We start from the raw sequence: 15,306 nt of genomic DNA on the forward strand, positions 1-15,306 counted from the left end.
TCAGCATTTGTTCATTCTGCAAGTACAACCCAGGTATGAGATGAATGACCCTATCTTTGCCTCAAAAGACTTCCAGTCTACTGCGTAATTTTTAGAGTAGAGAAAAAAGTCACCAAGGTCTCCCCTAGAGAGCTGCATGAAGTTTTCCTAAAATGAGTCAATTAATTTTGTGTTCTGTTGTGTGTATCCACATGCAGGTATGCATGGATGTGGCCTAATTTTGTTCCACTAAATATTTACAGCTCCTAATTTTCTTTTTTTTTTTTGACATTTAAAAAAAATTGAAGTATAGTCACTTTACAATGTTGTGTCAATTTCTGATGTACAGTGTAATGCTTCGGTCATCCACATATATACATATATTCCTTTTCATAGTCTTTTTTTTTTTCTTTCATTTTAGGCTACTACAAGATATTGAATATGTAGAGCTCCTAATTTTCATGCTCACCAGACTTCTGATCATTTTCTTGCTCCTTCCTTTTTTCCCTCCCAAGAATCTCCCTCATCTCATGCAAAAAAAAAAAAAAAAAAAAGTAGGTTCAGGCTAGTTTCCTAATGTGACTTACTTCAAGCTATGATCAATGCTGGGTAGCCTTCTTATAAAAAAGTATCTTCATCAGCAAGGTTTGCTCTTGCACCCACGTGACAGAGCTTCCTATACTCCAGGACAAGAGCCCACCTGGCTGTCTCCTCATTCTTTAACTCCATTCTCCTGGCAATTCCTGTTTTTATATTCTTTTGAGTCTGCTGGTTTGAATTTTATCGTGCATCACAGTCACCTGGAGGGCTTGTTAAAATGCAGATTACTGGGTTCCACCCCCAGAATTTTGGATTCATTGGGGTGGAGTGGGCCCGAGGGTCTGCACTGGTAACAAGTTCCTGGATGCTGCTGCTGCTGCTGCTGGTCTAGGGACTACACTTTGAGAAGCACTGTTTAGGCGCTGGGTCTCAGTGATGGCAAATTAGAACCACCTGTTGACATATGACACAAACGCACTGTGGCCAAGCTCCTCCCATGACCAAGTAAATCAGAATCTCACAGGGGTGGGTCTGGGTGCTGGGTTTTTAGAGGCTCCCAGGTGGTTCTAATTGTGACCACGTGAGAATGGCTGCAACAAGACAAGCTGGTGCTACACAGAGATGCAAGTTGGGGTGAGATTTGAAGAGAAAGCCTTGACAAAACCTCCCCGAGAGATTTTTGTCTTTTATGTGAGAAATGAGTATTTTAATATTCTGGGAACGTTGAAAATATTTCAAAAGCCATTCCACATTAGTATATGTCTCATGTTCCCATAATTCATTGGTATTCAAATATTAAATAATTATAGTATGTAGTCATAATAACAGGAGTTCCTGATTTCTGCAATGGGTGGCCAGACATTCAGCTGAGCATTTTTTATGGCAAGAAATGTGCCATTTTCTATGAGAGAATAAAAATTAGCAGGATATGAGCACAGCAAGAACTTAAGACTGGCATGGGAAACTTACTCATCATCAAGAGAGAAATTATCAGGAGACTCAGCTGAGTAAAACTAGAACTTCTCAGTAATCCGAGCTATAAATAAGTTTGGGCTTAGAACACATCCCTCCGTTCCTGCGTAGTCAACTGACTATTTCACGTTTTTCCCTAAGACGTTTGATTTTGAATATAGATCTGGCCTGAATTTTTTTTAATACTCTGACTGTAAAATTTAGAAGCAGTACATTAGATTTCATTCCACGAGACCACTCAGATTCTGTGGGAAGGATTCAGGTGACTGTGGCCTGTTTCCAGGCAGGACTCCATTCTTTTCGGATGTGTTTTCCTGGTGCTCAGCACAACACTTGGCATATAACAGATGCTTCACAAATACTGACCAAGTTTGACCGAATATTGTCACCCTATTTTAGAGAAAATAAAGGCGTGCTTTTCTTTTCTTGTTAAATTTAATTCTTAGTCTTAACAAAGAAATAGATGTGTATAGTTAAAAAGTCACCTGCTTGTTCCAACCCCAACTCCAACTTACCCCTCAACTTCTGCTCTCCATAGGCACTTTCTGCTTGGCCAGCTATTTCTTCTGACATTTCTATTCATATTTGTGCATCAAAGTCCCCACAAAAAATTGTCTTGATAGAAAATGTATAATCTATTTTGATTAAAAAAAAAAAAAAAGCCGAGTTCAGTAGAAACTTGACAGGCAGGCAGCAACTGCCCAGATGAATCCAGTCACATGAGCTCCCTGAGGGCTTGAGTACTTGGGCTGTCTACGCAGAGGAGTTAGTTGTGGGGTGGTTCATGTGGAAGTTACCAGGTGGCATCTGGGCAGGGACTGATGGAGATCTGTAAACCCATGCATATTTGGGGTAATTGGTTTGATACCTGAAGCTAGGCTAGTTGCTGAAGTAGTGTGCGGTGTGTCCTTCCAGAGCACAGGAATCTCAAAGAGCTGTTGTTAAAGGATCTCTTGGTGATCCTGACACTGAAGATGCTGACCCTGAAAGTGCAAAGAATAACAACGGAGGCTGATACAAATTCAGAAATGAGCCAAGGCAGAGAAAAGATATTTGTTTCCTATTGTAAGTTCTACAAGGAGAAGGTAAGCATTGTACTCTTGATAAATTTTTTTACATTGAAATAAAGCTCTCAATGTATCTAATGTTTTACATTATAATGTACTAAATACCTTTACTGTTACTTCATTTCCCCATACATTTATAACTGACAGTGAGAGAGTTTAAATGTCGTATATTTTAAAGGTCATGGAACAATCATATTATGAATATCAACTCATCTGTTGTGAGGATTGCTTTGCACAGTTTCAGCTCACACAGATTTTTAAGGTCCCACACTCCAGTGCAAGGTGAGGACAGCCTGTAAATGATGCTGAGAAAGGCACGTTTCCTCTCTTTTCCCTATACCTGCCTGCCCTCTGCTGGAGGTGCCAAAGATCGTGAAACTGCCCAAAGACCATCAAGCTACACCTGGGTAGTTCCCAGCCTTTCCTTCTGTCCTGCCCTCCCTTTCACTGCCGCCCGTGAGGGATGCAAAACATTCCCATCAGAAGTACGAAGGATATTTCAATTCACAGTTGGATTAGTTGTTTTACCCACACATGGAGAAGACTCTGATGCCAATAAACAATCACCAGTCACATAACTAAATTTCTTAATTTAATTCTGTGCTCAAGTGTAACCTTCTGCTGCAAGCCTATGGTTGGAAGAGATGTTGGAAGTTACTCAGTCCAACTGTGGGCTAATGCCGGCGTAACTGACGTTTTTGCTTTTACTGCTTGCCTTTTACTGCATAACTAAAGCTTTTTTGCTATGTTACAAGTGTGAGCCTAGACTGGGCTTTTGATTATGCCAAATTTCACTTGACATCTTCTTCTCTTGTTCAGTTTCTGCAACTGTCCTCACTGCCTGGACGATTACTCCCAGAACTATTTAGTATTAATAGCTACTTAAAGATGTCTCTTGTGACTGAAATGGAAAACTATATAGCCTTTCAGTTTCTTCCAAGAACTTTCAGATCTGCTTCCAGACTGTTTGAGTCCCAAGATACTTGCATTAATCTCGTCTTTCACACCCAAGCCCACCCCCACAGTTCGCATTCCCGTATACAGCAATACAGCTTCTCTGTCCAGTGATTTGGCACAGGCTAAACCTACCGGAATAAATGAATACCTTTTTCATTAAATGTGTGAATAAAATGTTTCTTTTCTTTAGTGAAGAAACCAAGGTTAGTATCACTCAATAATGAGAATAAGAACTGTGTGGGCAAACTGTATTATCTATAAACTTACAGAAGACTCTTAAGAGCTCTCTTTGCTTTTGTCAAAAGGAGGAGCAGATTACAGAAAATTTAGGAAGATGAACTTTTAAAATTCTTTCATCTGCTTATCTCATATTTCTGTTGCTTTCCAAAGAATATATGTGTTTATTTATGTAAAATATAGTCACGTTAAGACAATAAAGGGAGTAGATTTAAAAGAAGTTAGAAGTTGTTGTCTTAAATCTCTGAGACTCTGAATTATCTTTTTGTTAGAACTCTTGGACAGTGGATGGTCATTTAGTTTCAGATTCTTCAGCAGTAACTCCTAAAAATATAAGAACAAGGTAGTGAATGTTTTTATTTCCAACCTGTCAGTAGTTTGCTTGTAAATTAACATACAATGTGGCTTCCTATTACACAGGGGATTTTCTTGCAAGAATTCTGCAGACATTGCTGACCATAAGGAAAGTTATTATTATTCCCATTTTACACTGACAGAAACAAAGACAAATGGAGAAATGCTTAATTTTTACAATAGATCTGGGAAAGAACACTAGAGCCATTGATTTATTTTACTTCATTAGAGTAGTGATTTTTTTGTTATATATTCCCTAAAATAGTTTTGAAAAATAATATACCTTCTCACACATTTTTGTTACCATCTGAAATTTTTCCTCATAAATTTCAATAGTAACAAAAGATGCAGTCATCTTATAATACTGACACTTAACAAAACCTACTACATCACTCAGTTGGGGAGGGGGAGATTTCCCTCCTAGCCCTCTTGAGTTTTCTTGGCTGTTTTAATAACTAAATTGACACAAGACAGATTAACAGGAAAAAAAAACTTAATTTCATACATACGGAGGTCTTTAGAAACATGACATAAGAAGTAGCTAAAGCAGGCAGCTTTTATGCTTTTTAGAGAAAGAAACAATAAATTGTGAGGAATTGACAGAACAAAGGAACTGGGGCCTGGGTGCTTAATTAGCGAAAAATCCAAGCAGAGTTTGGGACTTGGGTAGTAAATTAGCAGAGAAGCAACAAGGTTTGTTTGTACAGGCTCTGCGGCCCTGAGTCCCCTGGCCCTGGTGATGAGGCTGTCCCTCTACCTCCACACGCAGGGAGTGCACCTGTCACACGGGAGATTTATTTCCTGCTCTCAGGGAGACAGAGAGGTGGCGGGTCAGAGTGTTCCTGCACTGGCTGTTTCTCAAACATTAATTCAAAATAATCAACATGCCATTGTGGCATATTTTGGGATGGCCTGCCCTGAGACCTGACCACTCTTTTTAATGTATACAATATAATCCAAATACCAGAGTAATTTTACATGCACTATCATTGCTTTTAAAAACATGAACGTGCCATTTATGACAACATGGATGGACCTTGAGGGCATTATGCTAAGTGAGATTAGTCAGAGAGAAAGACAGATACTGTATAATCTCACTTATATGTGAAATCTAAAAAAACCTGAACTCAGTTACAGACAACAGAGCGGTGGTTGCCAGAGGTGGGGGTGGGGTGGGGTGGATGGAATGGTTGAAGCTGATCCAAAAGTAAACTTCCAGTTATGAAATAAGTTATGCGGATATAACGTACATCATGGTGACTATATTTAATAATACCGTGCTGCATTTTTGAAAGTTGTTAATAGATCTTAAAAGTTCTCAACAAAAGAAAAAAAATTGTAACTATGTATGGTGATGTTAACCAGACTTATTGTCGTGATCATTTCACAATATATATGAATATCAAATCATTGTTGTACACCTAAACCTAATATAATATTATATGTCAATTATCTCTCAATAAAAAATACGAACAGTCTCTTTTTTAACATTAGGAAAGTTTACATTACCTGTTTCTCCTTGAACTTATATTTCTATTTTACTTTACCCACAGATTTTTTAAATTTAAAATTTAACTGTTAATTTAAAATTTAAAATTAATTTAAAAATTAATCATCCCTCTCATATTCTTCTGCAGCAAAAATTATGTATATGTTGAAATTTAAAATGTGTGTTTCCTGCATTGGTAAATCCGAGTGTTTAAATTTTCTTCTGGATTAATTTTTCATCACCATTATTAGTACACAATTAAACATACCAACATATACACATTATTAAATTTGATAATTCTTGAACATAATAAGTAAAATGTTACTGGAACTGCATCTCTTAATGAGATGGATGGAGCCTTTTTCCCTTTTAATTAGTCCATATGCCAATAGGTATATATTACTTATTGCTAGACGATGACTGGATTTTGTGGAAACTGACAGAAAAAACTGATTATTGGCTACTTTTACATGTAGAATTCGTAAAAATTGTATTAATGACTGTTTACAGTAGAATCCACACATATTCTTGTTAAGCTAATATACATCTAATAAGTACATCACAGGATAGAATAAACTGGTAGAAAGTGGCTGAGCAAGAAGAATAAGCAGGAAATGCATCCAAGTAAAACACGAATATAGAGTCTAATTATGTTTACGAAATAGCTTATCACAAATTTTCTCTTATGAGTCTGGATAAAAATACAAGAAGATATAAAACCATTACCTCACTTCCAAAATATGTTCTGGATTCTTGGAAATGTCACACTGATCAGCAGATAATTGTGGGAATTTTATCTATTCTTTCTTGAAATCCTGCAGCTGAGACTCAAGCCAGTGTTTTGACCCTGGAAACGTCCCTGTTGACATTTACACCCGGGAATCAGGCCCCAAGGCAGGATTCCAGATGGGTGAGAAGTTTGCCTTATTTTGTGAAGTAGGGTAACGGTGACTGGAACGAGGAGCCGGGAAAGACTGGGCACAGTGCCTCGCTCAAGCAGGCACTCTCAGACAGATCAGATGTAAGCAGGAGGAATACGGAACTTGAGGACCTAGAAATCAATCCCCTTAAAACTGTCTAAACATGCTCAACTCCCACAATTCCCACACCAGCCCTAGTCTGAAGACCACAGGGGACGCCTCTGAAATACACAATGTGTTTTAAGTTTGAACTTTTTAGAAAGCCCAGAGACACAAAGCCAGGCTAGGAAGCTCACCAGGCTGCTCTGCGCAAGACCTTCACACAACCTTGAATCGTTAAGTGACAACGGCCTTCCTCGGGGAACTGCACCCTTTCTGACACATACTGAACCAGCAGGGCAGGCAAACAAATCCTGTCGGAAGACTGTTCAGGGCTTTTAATACCTTCGCATCTTGGAGTGAAAGTTTATTTCCATAAGGAAAAAAAAAGTTGTTACATGTGAACTGGCTGCCCAAGTAAGATAATAAAAACCATAATGTAATGGGAAAATTCAAACAAGGTCATAGTCATCTTAAAAATGTATTTATTTAAGAATCCTTGAGGGGCTGGAGTTCAGTTGTTAAATGAGCATTCTTTTAGCCATCTAGAGATGAAATAAATAAACTCTCATGCTATTTTTCTAAAGTATTTAATAAATATGTATATTATACTCTAGAGTATCATAATTGTGATTAATGATTTTTAAGTCATGAGAGAACATTTCATTATATTTTAATGATTTTTTTGCTTCTATTTTTTAAATTGCCACAATTTATAAGGTGTTTGTAACATTTTTTTGGAAAAATTCAATCCAGTAGCAAAATGAACAAAATAGACAACCGGCCCTTGAGATTTAGGAAATGTAGACTGATGGATGTGTAATGTTACACGTTAATAAGAAGGTGGAATTCTGCCGGAAATAAGACTTTGGAGAGTTCCCAAGATGGCAGAGTAGAAAGACCCTAACCTAAGCTCACCTCCTCTCATGGGCACACCAAAATTACAACTATTTACAGAACAACTATTGACGAAAAAGGCTGGAACCAACCAGAAAAGATCTTCTACCACCAAAGATAGAAAGAAGGGACCACAATGAGACGGATAGGAGGGACAGAGTTTGTGGTATAGTTAAGACCCACACCCCAAGGTGGACAACACAGAAACAGAGAATAATTACAACTGCAGAGGTCCTCCCCAAAGAGCTAGGGGACTGAGCCCCACATTGGGCTCCCCAGCCAGGGGTCCTGCACTGGGAAGACAAGAAAGTTTGGATTTGAAGGCCAGTGGGGCTTACTTTCGGGAAACCCAAAGGGGTGTGGAAAATAGAGACTCCACTCTTAAAGGATGAACACAAACTCTCACATGCTCCAGGACCCAGGGCAGAAGCAGTACTTTGAAAGGAGACTGGGTCAGACCCACCTGTTGGTCCTGGAGAGTCCCCAGAGAGGCAGGAGGCAACTGTAACACACCTTAGGGACACAGACATTGGTGGCAGCCATTATGGGGAGCTCGATCTACCATGTGGATGCTGGTGCTGGTGAGCATCATTTTGGAATCCTCCCTCTAGCTTAGCAGCCTCAGGAACCAGCACTGCTGCCCACCAGCCTATAGGCACCAGTACTGAGACTCCTTAAGCCAAGCAACTAACTAGGCAGGGAGAGAGGCTCACCCACTAGCAGACAGGCTGCCTTAAGACGTCCTAAACCCACAGCCACCCCTGGAGATGGACCCACCCACCCGAGGCCCAGGACCCAGCCCCACACACCAGTGCACAGGCCAGGACTCCCAGGGCCCTGAAAGCAGAGACACTAGGAACCAGCTCCACCCACCAGTGGGCAGACATCAGCTCCCAAATTCCCTGGGTGTTGGCCCTGCCCACCAGCAAGCCTGCTCTAGCATCAGGACCAGCCTCAATCATCAGCAGTCGGACACCAGCCCTAGGACTGAAGGCTCCAAGTCAGGCTTCTGCAATTTGTTCAATATTTCAGCTGAATTCCTCTTAGTGGTTCATATGACAAGTGGCATCTCTTCTTCCCATGCTCTGCTAAAGGTGAGCCAGGGCTCACATTCTATATTTCAAGAGGGGCCTCGGATTTCAGGCTACCTGGTTGTCCTATGGCCTCCAAGTCATCTGACAGGTGAAGGAAAATGATCATTTTGTATTTTATCTGTAGTTTTTCTTATTTCTAGGGTGGGGGTCATGTTCTTGTCTGCTTTCTACATCCTAGATAGAAACGGTACTCTTACTGCATCTTTAAAGATAGCCTGGAGACTAAAATTCCACAAATGTTTCAGTAATGCATTGCAGGGTTAATAATTTTCACTCTCATCAATTTCACCTCCACATTTGACTGAGTCACAGACCAGACGGGAATAAGAAAGGGCTCAGACAAATCTTGTGCCTGGCACGCTGCTAGGTATACCCTGTGCTACCACCATTCCCGTCCTACAAGAAGACATGGAGTTTCAAGGAAAAGTCCCTCGTTGTGGTCAGAGCTGGCTGGCTGACTGCTCAACCTTTATGCTCCCTTCTGTAGCAGAGCATCATTGGAGGAGTTTGCCCTGCCATGACCTACATTTCCCAGCCCAGCTTACAGTTAGGTACAGCCGTGTAGCTGTGTTCTAGCCAATCGAATACTGCGGAGTGGCTGGGAGCCACTTTCAGGCTTGGCCCACATGGCGCTCCTCCGTACTCTCCTACACCAGCTGCATGTAAATATCCACCGTGATCTGGGAAGTCGGAGTTTAAGATGGCAGAGGTTCCATCAGCCTGGACCCCTCATGGCTGTACAGAATGAAGCTCACACACTCCTACCCTGCCAACCTGGAACCCAACTTGGATTATTTCATGAACAAGAAATAAATTATTGTGGTTCAGCTATTAGATGGATTAAGGCCAAATTGTGCCCACCCAAACTAATACACTTATTAGTGTATTAACCAACAGCCAACCCTAATACACTTTCCTTTCCTTCGCATGTCAAATCACCTTGTCAGCACGCTCTGATTATGAGACTTTACTGAGTTTGTCAGTTACCTGTAGGTCATTCACAAGAAACATTGTTTTAGGCCCCTGCCATGCATGTGCAGGTGAAGATGAGAAGCTAAAAACTAGATGAGACTTAGAAAAATATTCTTTTTCTTCCTAAGTGTTAAAAAGATTTCATCTTGATGTATGGACTACAGATTATTATTAATTTGCCTGTAGTGCTGTGTTGGGAAATTTTCTGAGCCAGTGAGTGTCCTGGCTAATAGGAAAGAACACTGTGATTAATTAGCAATAGCTGTCACGAACAAGTGAGGTAAGAATGATGGCACGGGCTCAAAACACCTTCGTCATCCCTGGGGTTAAGGCAATGCCTTGGATGCATTCAGTAGGCCTTTTCTAGCAATACAACTCAGCTTTGTAAGTTTCAAGTAAGAGGAACTTACCATCGAGGCAACATCTTTGCCACGGCTCTTATTTATATAAATTGGTGTGATTTATTGGCAGCTGTAACAGGCCAAGTTATAAACGAGACTTAGACTTCCTTCTGCTTAGATTCTGCTTGTTTAGTTCAGAAATCAGATATTTTCAGGACTCAAAAGTTCTAGTAAAACAATTTTGAAGGCACACACAGTTACCACCTGAACAGTTGCTAAGAAGACGGTTGTATCTTCTATGTTTGCAACCTGGTACCTTTAAATCTATGACCAACTGACCTCATGTTTGGTTTAATGACCAACTTGACAAATACAAGGAAATAAAGAATAGGAAACATTCCCTCGACATAGATAAGGTGTGGGTGGTTAAAAAGCAGATAGACCCCTCCTTTCTGCTATAGGAATTAGAGTTTACTTATAGTGGATCTCAAGTGCTTGGATTTCTTAAGCTACATGTTCTTTGTTACAAAATGATAACAAAATGATGAAGTTCAGATACACATACCTGAGTCCAACTAATACCGCACCCAAACAAAATCTCAGATTAATCTTTTTAACAAACACATTAAAAGTTTCCTATTTTCACAGGATGTGAGAAAGAGTAATATCTTTCCACACAAAATAAGATTAATGAGTTAGCCAACCAATTCATTTCTAATCTTGAGGAAAGAGTCAGACACATCTAAATTGAAGGATATTCTGCAAAATAACTGGCTTAAGTCTTTAAAAAAGTCAAAGTCATGAAAGAATTTAAAAAAAAACTGTTGAGAGGTTGTTTGAGGTCAAAAGACACTGAAGATGTATAACAACTAAATGCAATGTGTAATCCTTGTTTGAATCTTGGATAAAACAGAAGCAAACAAGCAATCGGCAAAAATGATTTTTTTCTCTATTGGGGAAATTTGAATACAAACTTTATATTAGATAATAGGATCGTACCCGCGTTAAATTTCTTGAGTGTGATAACTGTAGAATGTAGAAGAACGTCCTTGTTCTTCAAAGATGCATGTGGTAGGTAATATTTAAGACCATGGTGTTAAAACGCCTGCCACTTACTCTCAAGTGGTTAAAAAAAATATATGTGTATTATACACAGAGAAAACAAATGTGGCAATAGTTGGTGGATCTAGGTAAAGGATATACAGGCATTTATTGTTCTAGTCTCATAACTTTTCTGTAGGTTTGAAATTTTTCAAATTAAAAAGTCGAGGAAAACAAATAAATTGAGAAAAAAGGCAATTTATATTTATTCTTTCATTCAATTCAACATTTAAGGTAGGGACGGTAATTGGTAATTTTAGATGTTTTAAATTATAAAAACATACAGAAAACTTGGGAAGCTGGGGGAATTTCCCTATCATTTCTAACACAGGTATATGTCTCCTTTCCAATCTGTTCCTACATGTAAACATAAATGACACCACACTGTAATAATTTTTATCTAGTTTTCCACTTAATATTATATCCCCAGCACTTCCTATAAATAGCATAACTTAAACACTCATATGACTGCTTTTAATGATTTCATCTGAGGGAATTCGTTTGAGGGAATATGTATTTTCTTTAACAATTCCACAATTTAGATTTCTAATAAATAATGCTTCAGTGAGAATCTTTTTATGTAGCTTTTTCTATACTGTGAATTCTAATTTTGGTACAGATTTCCACAGGTGAAATTACTGGATCAAATGACCATTTATGGAGGACCAGACACACTCTGCCATGATTCTTTAAAGCTGCTAGTGAGACAGCGGGAGCTTAATAAAGTGAGTCATTTCAAACAGTTCCATTTCTTTGAGCCTGGGTATTTTTAGATTGCTAACACTCCTACCTGGTCCCCTCTCCCACAACTAGTCGTGGGACCTTGGGTCTCTCTTTCCTACTATCTACTCCTTTAGATGAGTTTTTCAGACTAAGATCCTGGGCACCAAGAGGTCAGTGAGAGTGGTAGGGAGTCTTTAAGCTTTTCAATATTTCACCAGCCTAACAAAAATCATACATTTACTCACAATAAAACTCATGCGAGTGAATCTAGAAGTGCAGCCTCTGGCCCTAGTCAAGCCTGGAGATGACTACAACCCTGGCCAGCAGTCCCTCAGCCTCCTGGAACCCTGAGCCAGAGCCCAGGTTCCAGACCCTCAGAGACTGTGTGAGATAATAAATGTTTGTTGTTTTTAGTTGATGAGTTTCACAGTAATATTTTTTATGCTGCAGTAGATAAATTACTAATACAGATTTTGGAAATGGGACATGGCCTTAACAAAAACATAAAATGTGGACAAAAGACATAAATAAGTACTTCATAAAAGAAGATATCTAAGTGATCAGTGAGCAGATGAAAAGAAGCTCATCACTGGTCGTCAGGAAAAAGCACACTAAAACCCACAATGAAATACCACTGCACATACAGCAGAAAGGTGAAAATGAAAAAGATTGACCATCCAAGTGTTGGTGAGGATGTGGAGTAATTGGGACTCTCACACACTGCTGGCAGGAGTATGAAAAGGTGCAATCACTTCTTAAAACTAATACAGTTAACATAAACCTACCACTATTGACCCAGTAAGTACATTCCTAGTTTATACCAAGAGGAATGATTGGAAAAGTCCAAAAAGAGAAGAGTATATAAAAGTCCTTAGCAGATTTGTTATAGACCTAAACTGCAAATAATCCAAATATTCATCAGCAGGAGAATGGATAACAAATTGTGATACATCCAGGCAATGGAATACAGCCAGCAATAAAAAGAAGTGAAGTATATACAGCTACTTGGATGAATCTCAAAAGCATTATTTCAAGCAAAAGTAGCACATATTATATGGTTCCACTTATGTAATATTCAGCAGCAGGTAAAACAAGTCTACAGTGAGAAAAGTGAGAGTAGTCATTCCCCCAGGATTGGAAGTTGTAATGACTGGAAGACAGGAGGGAATTCTCTGGGGTGAAAGAAATAGTCTCTATTTTGATCTGGATGGTCACACTAAGCTATACACATGTGTCGTAGTCCATTTGGGCTACCACAGCAAAACATCAGAGACAGGGTAGCTTATTGACAACAGAAGTTTATGTCTTACAGTTCTGGAGGCTGGAAGTCTGAGATCAGAGTGGTCACTAGCATGGTGAGGTCCCTGGGTCAGCGGGCAGAGGGAAGCTGACAGATTCAGACTCTCCCTCGTGTGAACACAGAGGGCGGAAGGCATGTGGTGCCCTTGCTCTGCAGGTCACAGTGGGTAAAGAATCCTGTCTTTGCTTCTTGATCTCCTCCTAAGCCTTCTGAGTCATTTTCTGCATCTGGCACCAACTGGGACCTTGAGCCCAGAAATGCCAGTAAATGTATCCTCTTTAGTAATGCAGCACTACCGTATTTTTAATGTGAATAATGGTGCCATCTAAGCAAAAGAGCTCAATTTCATCATCAGCTTACTGCCCAGTCAAGATTTTATCTATGTCTCGCTTTAAATGACGATTCTCTGTTTTATTTCCTTCCAGTTCTGCCTGCTCTTGCTTTAATACAGTCAATAAGATTTTTAGTCACGTTCTCTTTTCTGTGCTTATGTTCTCTGTGGAACCCACTCTGTAAAGTGCTCTAGTTTTGAAATATGTAGGAGCCCATATTGGATTACAGATGAAAAAGAAATTGTAACAAAAGCTGGGAGACTGTAATTCATTCACAATTGTTTTTATGGTAATTTCCTCCATTAATGTGAAAAATGTGTATAATAACACAGGTAGAGATTTTCCGAGTTGAATAATACACTGTGCTTCTCTTACACAATATCAAAAAGCAATAGCAGCTTGTTATTTCACCAGGATGGATATATTCCCCTAGAAAACGGGCCTAAGACTAATACAGTGATATGGTGACATTTCCCTGACCCCAAAATATTTATCCAAGTTCATGTCTGCCACTTTACTATTCACCTTGAGGAAGTGGCATAGAGAACTTTCACACGGAAAGCAGCCTTCCTGTGGCACAGGTGGCGTGTTGCACCTGGCTAGTCCTTACACCTAGTTTGGAGCAGAGTGGTTTGCATATTAATGATTTTCACCATTCTTGGTTCCAGAGGAATAGTCCCTTCCTGGAAGGTGGCCAGTTGGAGAATTCAAAGTCTTTCACAGCCCCCTCCCTCTAGGCAGGGAGTTCTTATGTGAAATGAGCTAACACAGTAACTATCGGTTTTCAATACAGAAGTCAGTATGTTTCTCTAGAATACAGTTTTACTTTTGGAGCAAAAGAGTCTTCTTTTAGGACTTGCTTCTGTAACTATCACAAATTTTGACTCTGAATAATTTGGAAGGGAAAAGGTTCATTTTAACTATGGCCCTCAACTACACACTTTATCTGTAAAAGAAGGGGCTATAACTGCACAAAGCTTCTTTACAGAGGGTATAAACACTGCTGATTAAAACTTTTACATTAATCCTTTATGCACCTGGAAATTGGAAGGCAGTCACTAGATAATCCCAAAACTATCTTTTTCTTGATTTCATAATATTTTACTGTTTGCTTTACTTCCAGTGCCCCAAAATGGATATATCCATTGTGCAATTAAAGCTACATAGCTAATTCTCTGTAATGGACTTTTAGGTGCCATAATGATCTAAATACCAAAAACAAAGAACACTGCTTCTAAAACTCACAAAGAAATGTAATAATACCTAATTTAGTAATGTAAACATTATGGGTCAATTTTCAAAAAACTACTTGTGTTGCTGTAAACAAAATTTTAGCCACTCTTCTATCCCTGCTTATTATTGTTTAAAGATTTTAATCTAAATATATTCTTCCCAAATTGACAAATCTTCAAAAATTCAAGTCAAAACCACAAAGTTTTTTTTTATTATAACCCACAAATTGGGGCTTTCCTGATCAGATATTTTAAATTACACATTTCTTCTTTAGAAAGCCCAGGGGACCAGTGAGATGTGCTTTCCTAATGAGTGTGGTATTCCTCACATCTCCCAGGTGGGCAGCACTGCCTGGAAAAGGCAGTTGTCTTGGTTGAGTAGGCATTAATATTGAAGGTATGGGAAAGGAAGTTGACTCGATTCAGTTTTCACTAGCCTGTGGCAGATGTTAACTTCAAATTCCACCTGCAGCACCAAAATGGAATAGATGTGAAATTCCAGAGTATGGTGCCAAGATACAGACTTTCAATCAAAATACCCAAGACCAGTTTCATGAGTCTAAAACTCCTCACCCAAAGGAGTAAATAAAAGTGTCTAGTAAGTAGGAACTAAGGGAGGATTCCGTGAGGAGTATTTTCTTGGTGAGAGCTGTGCTGTGACTCCCACCACCAAGGGTAGGGAAGAGAGGGCTTCAACGGG

At 39.3% G+C, this 15,306-nt stretch overlaps 1 long non-coding RNA gene across 10 annotated transcripts in view; it reads right to left on the bottom strand.

The window, feature by feature from the left end:
* LOC106730215 overlaps positions 1–15,306 on the bottom strand; it is an 84,411-nt gene that overhangs the window by 63,349 nt on the left and 5,756 nt on the right. For 8 of the 10 annotated variants that reach the window (XR_004319939.1, XR_004319935.1, XR_004319934.1 and 5 more), the window contains 2 exons: positions 2,360–2,474; positions 2,007–2,126 (listed from right to left, as the gene is read on the bottom strand). This is a non-coding gene — a long non-coding RNA (uncharacterized LOC106730215). The remainder of the gene's footprint in view (positions 1–2,006; positions 2,127–2,359; positions 2,475–15,306) is intronic. The other 2 variants (XR_004319932.1, XR_004319937.1) reach the window with 1 other exon arrangement.

The sequence above is a fragment of the Camelus ferus genome, chromosome 5 (genome assembly GCF_009834535.1).
Source record: "Camelus ferus isolate YT-003-E chromosome 5, BCGSAC_Cfer_1.0, whole genome shotgun sequence".
Classification (NCBI taxonomy): Eukaryota; Metazoa; Chordata; class Mammalia; order Artiodactyla; family Camelidae; genus Camelus; species Camelus ferus.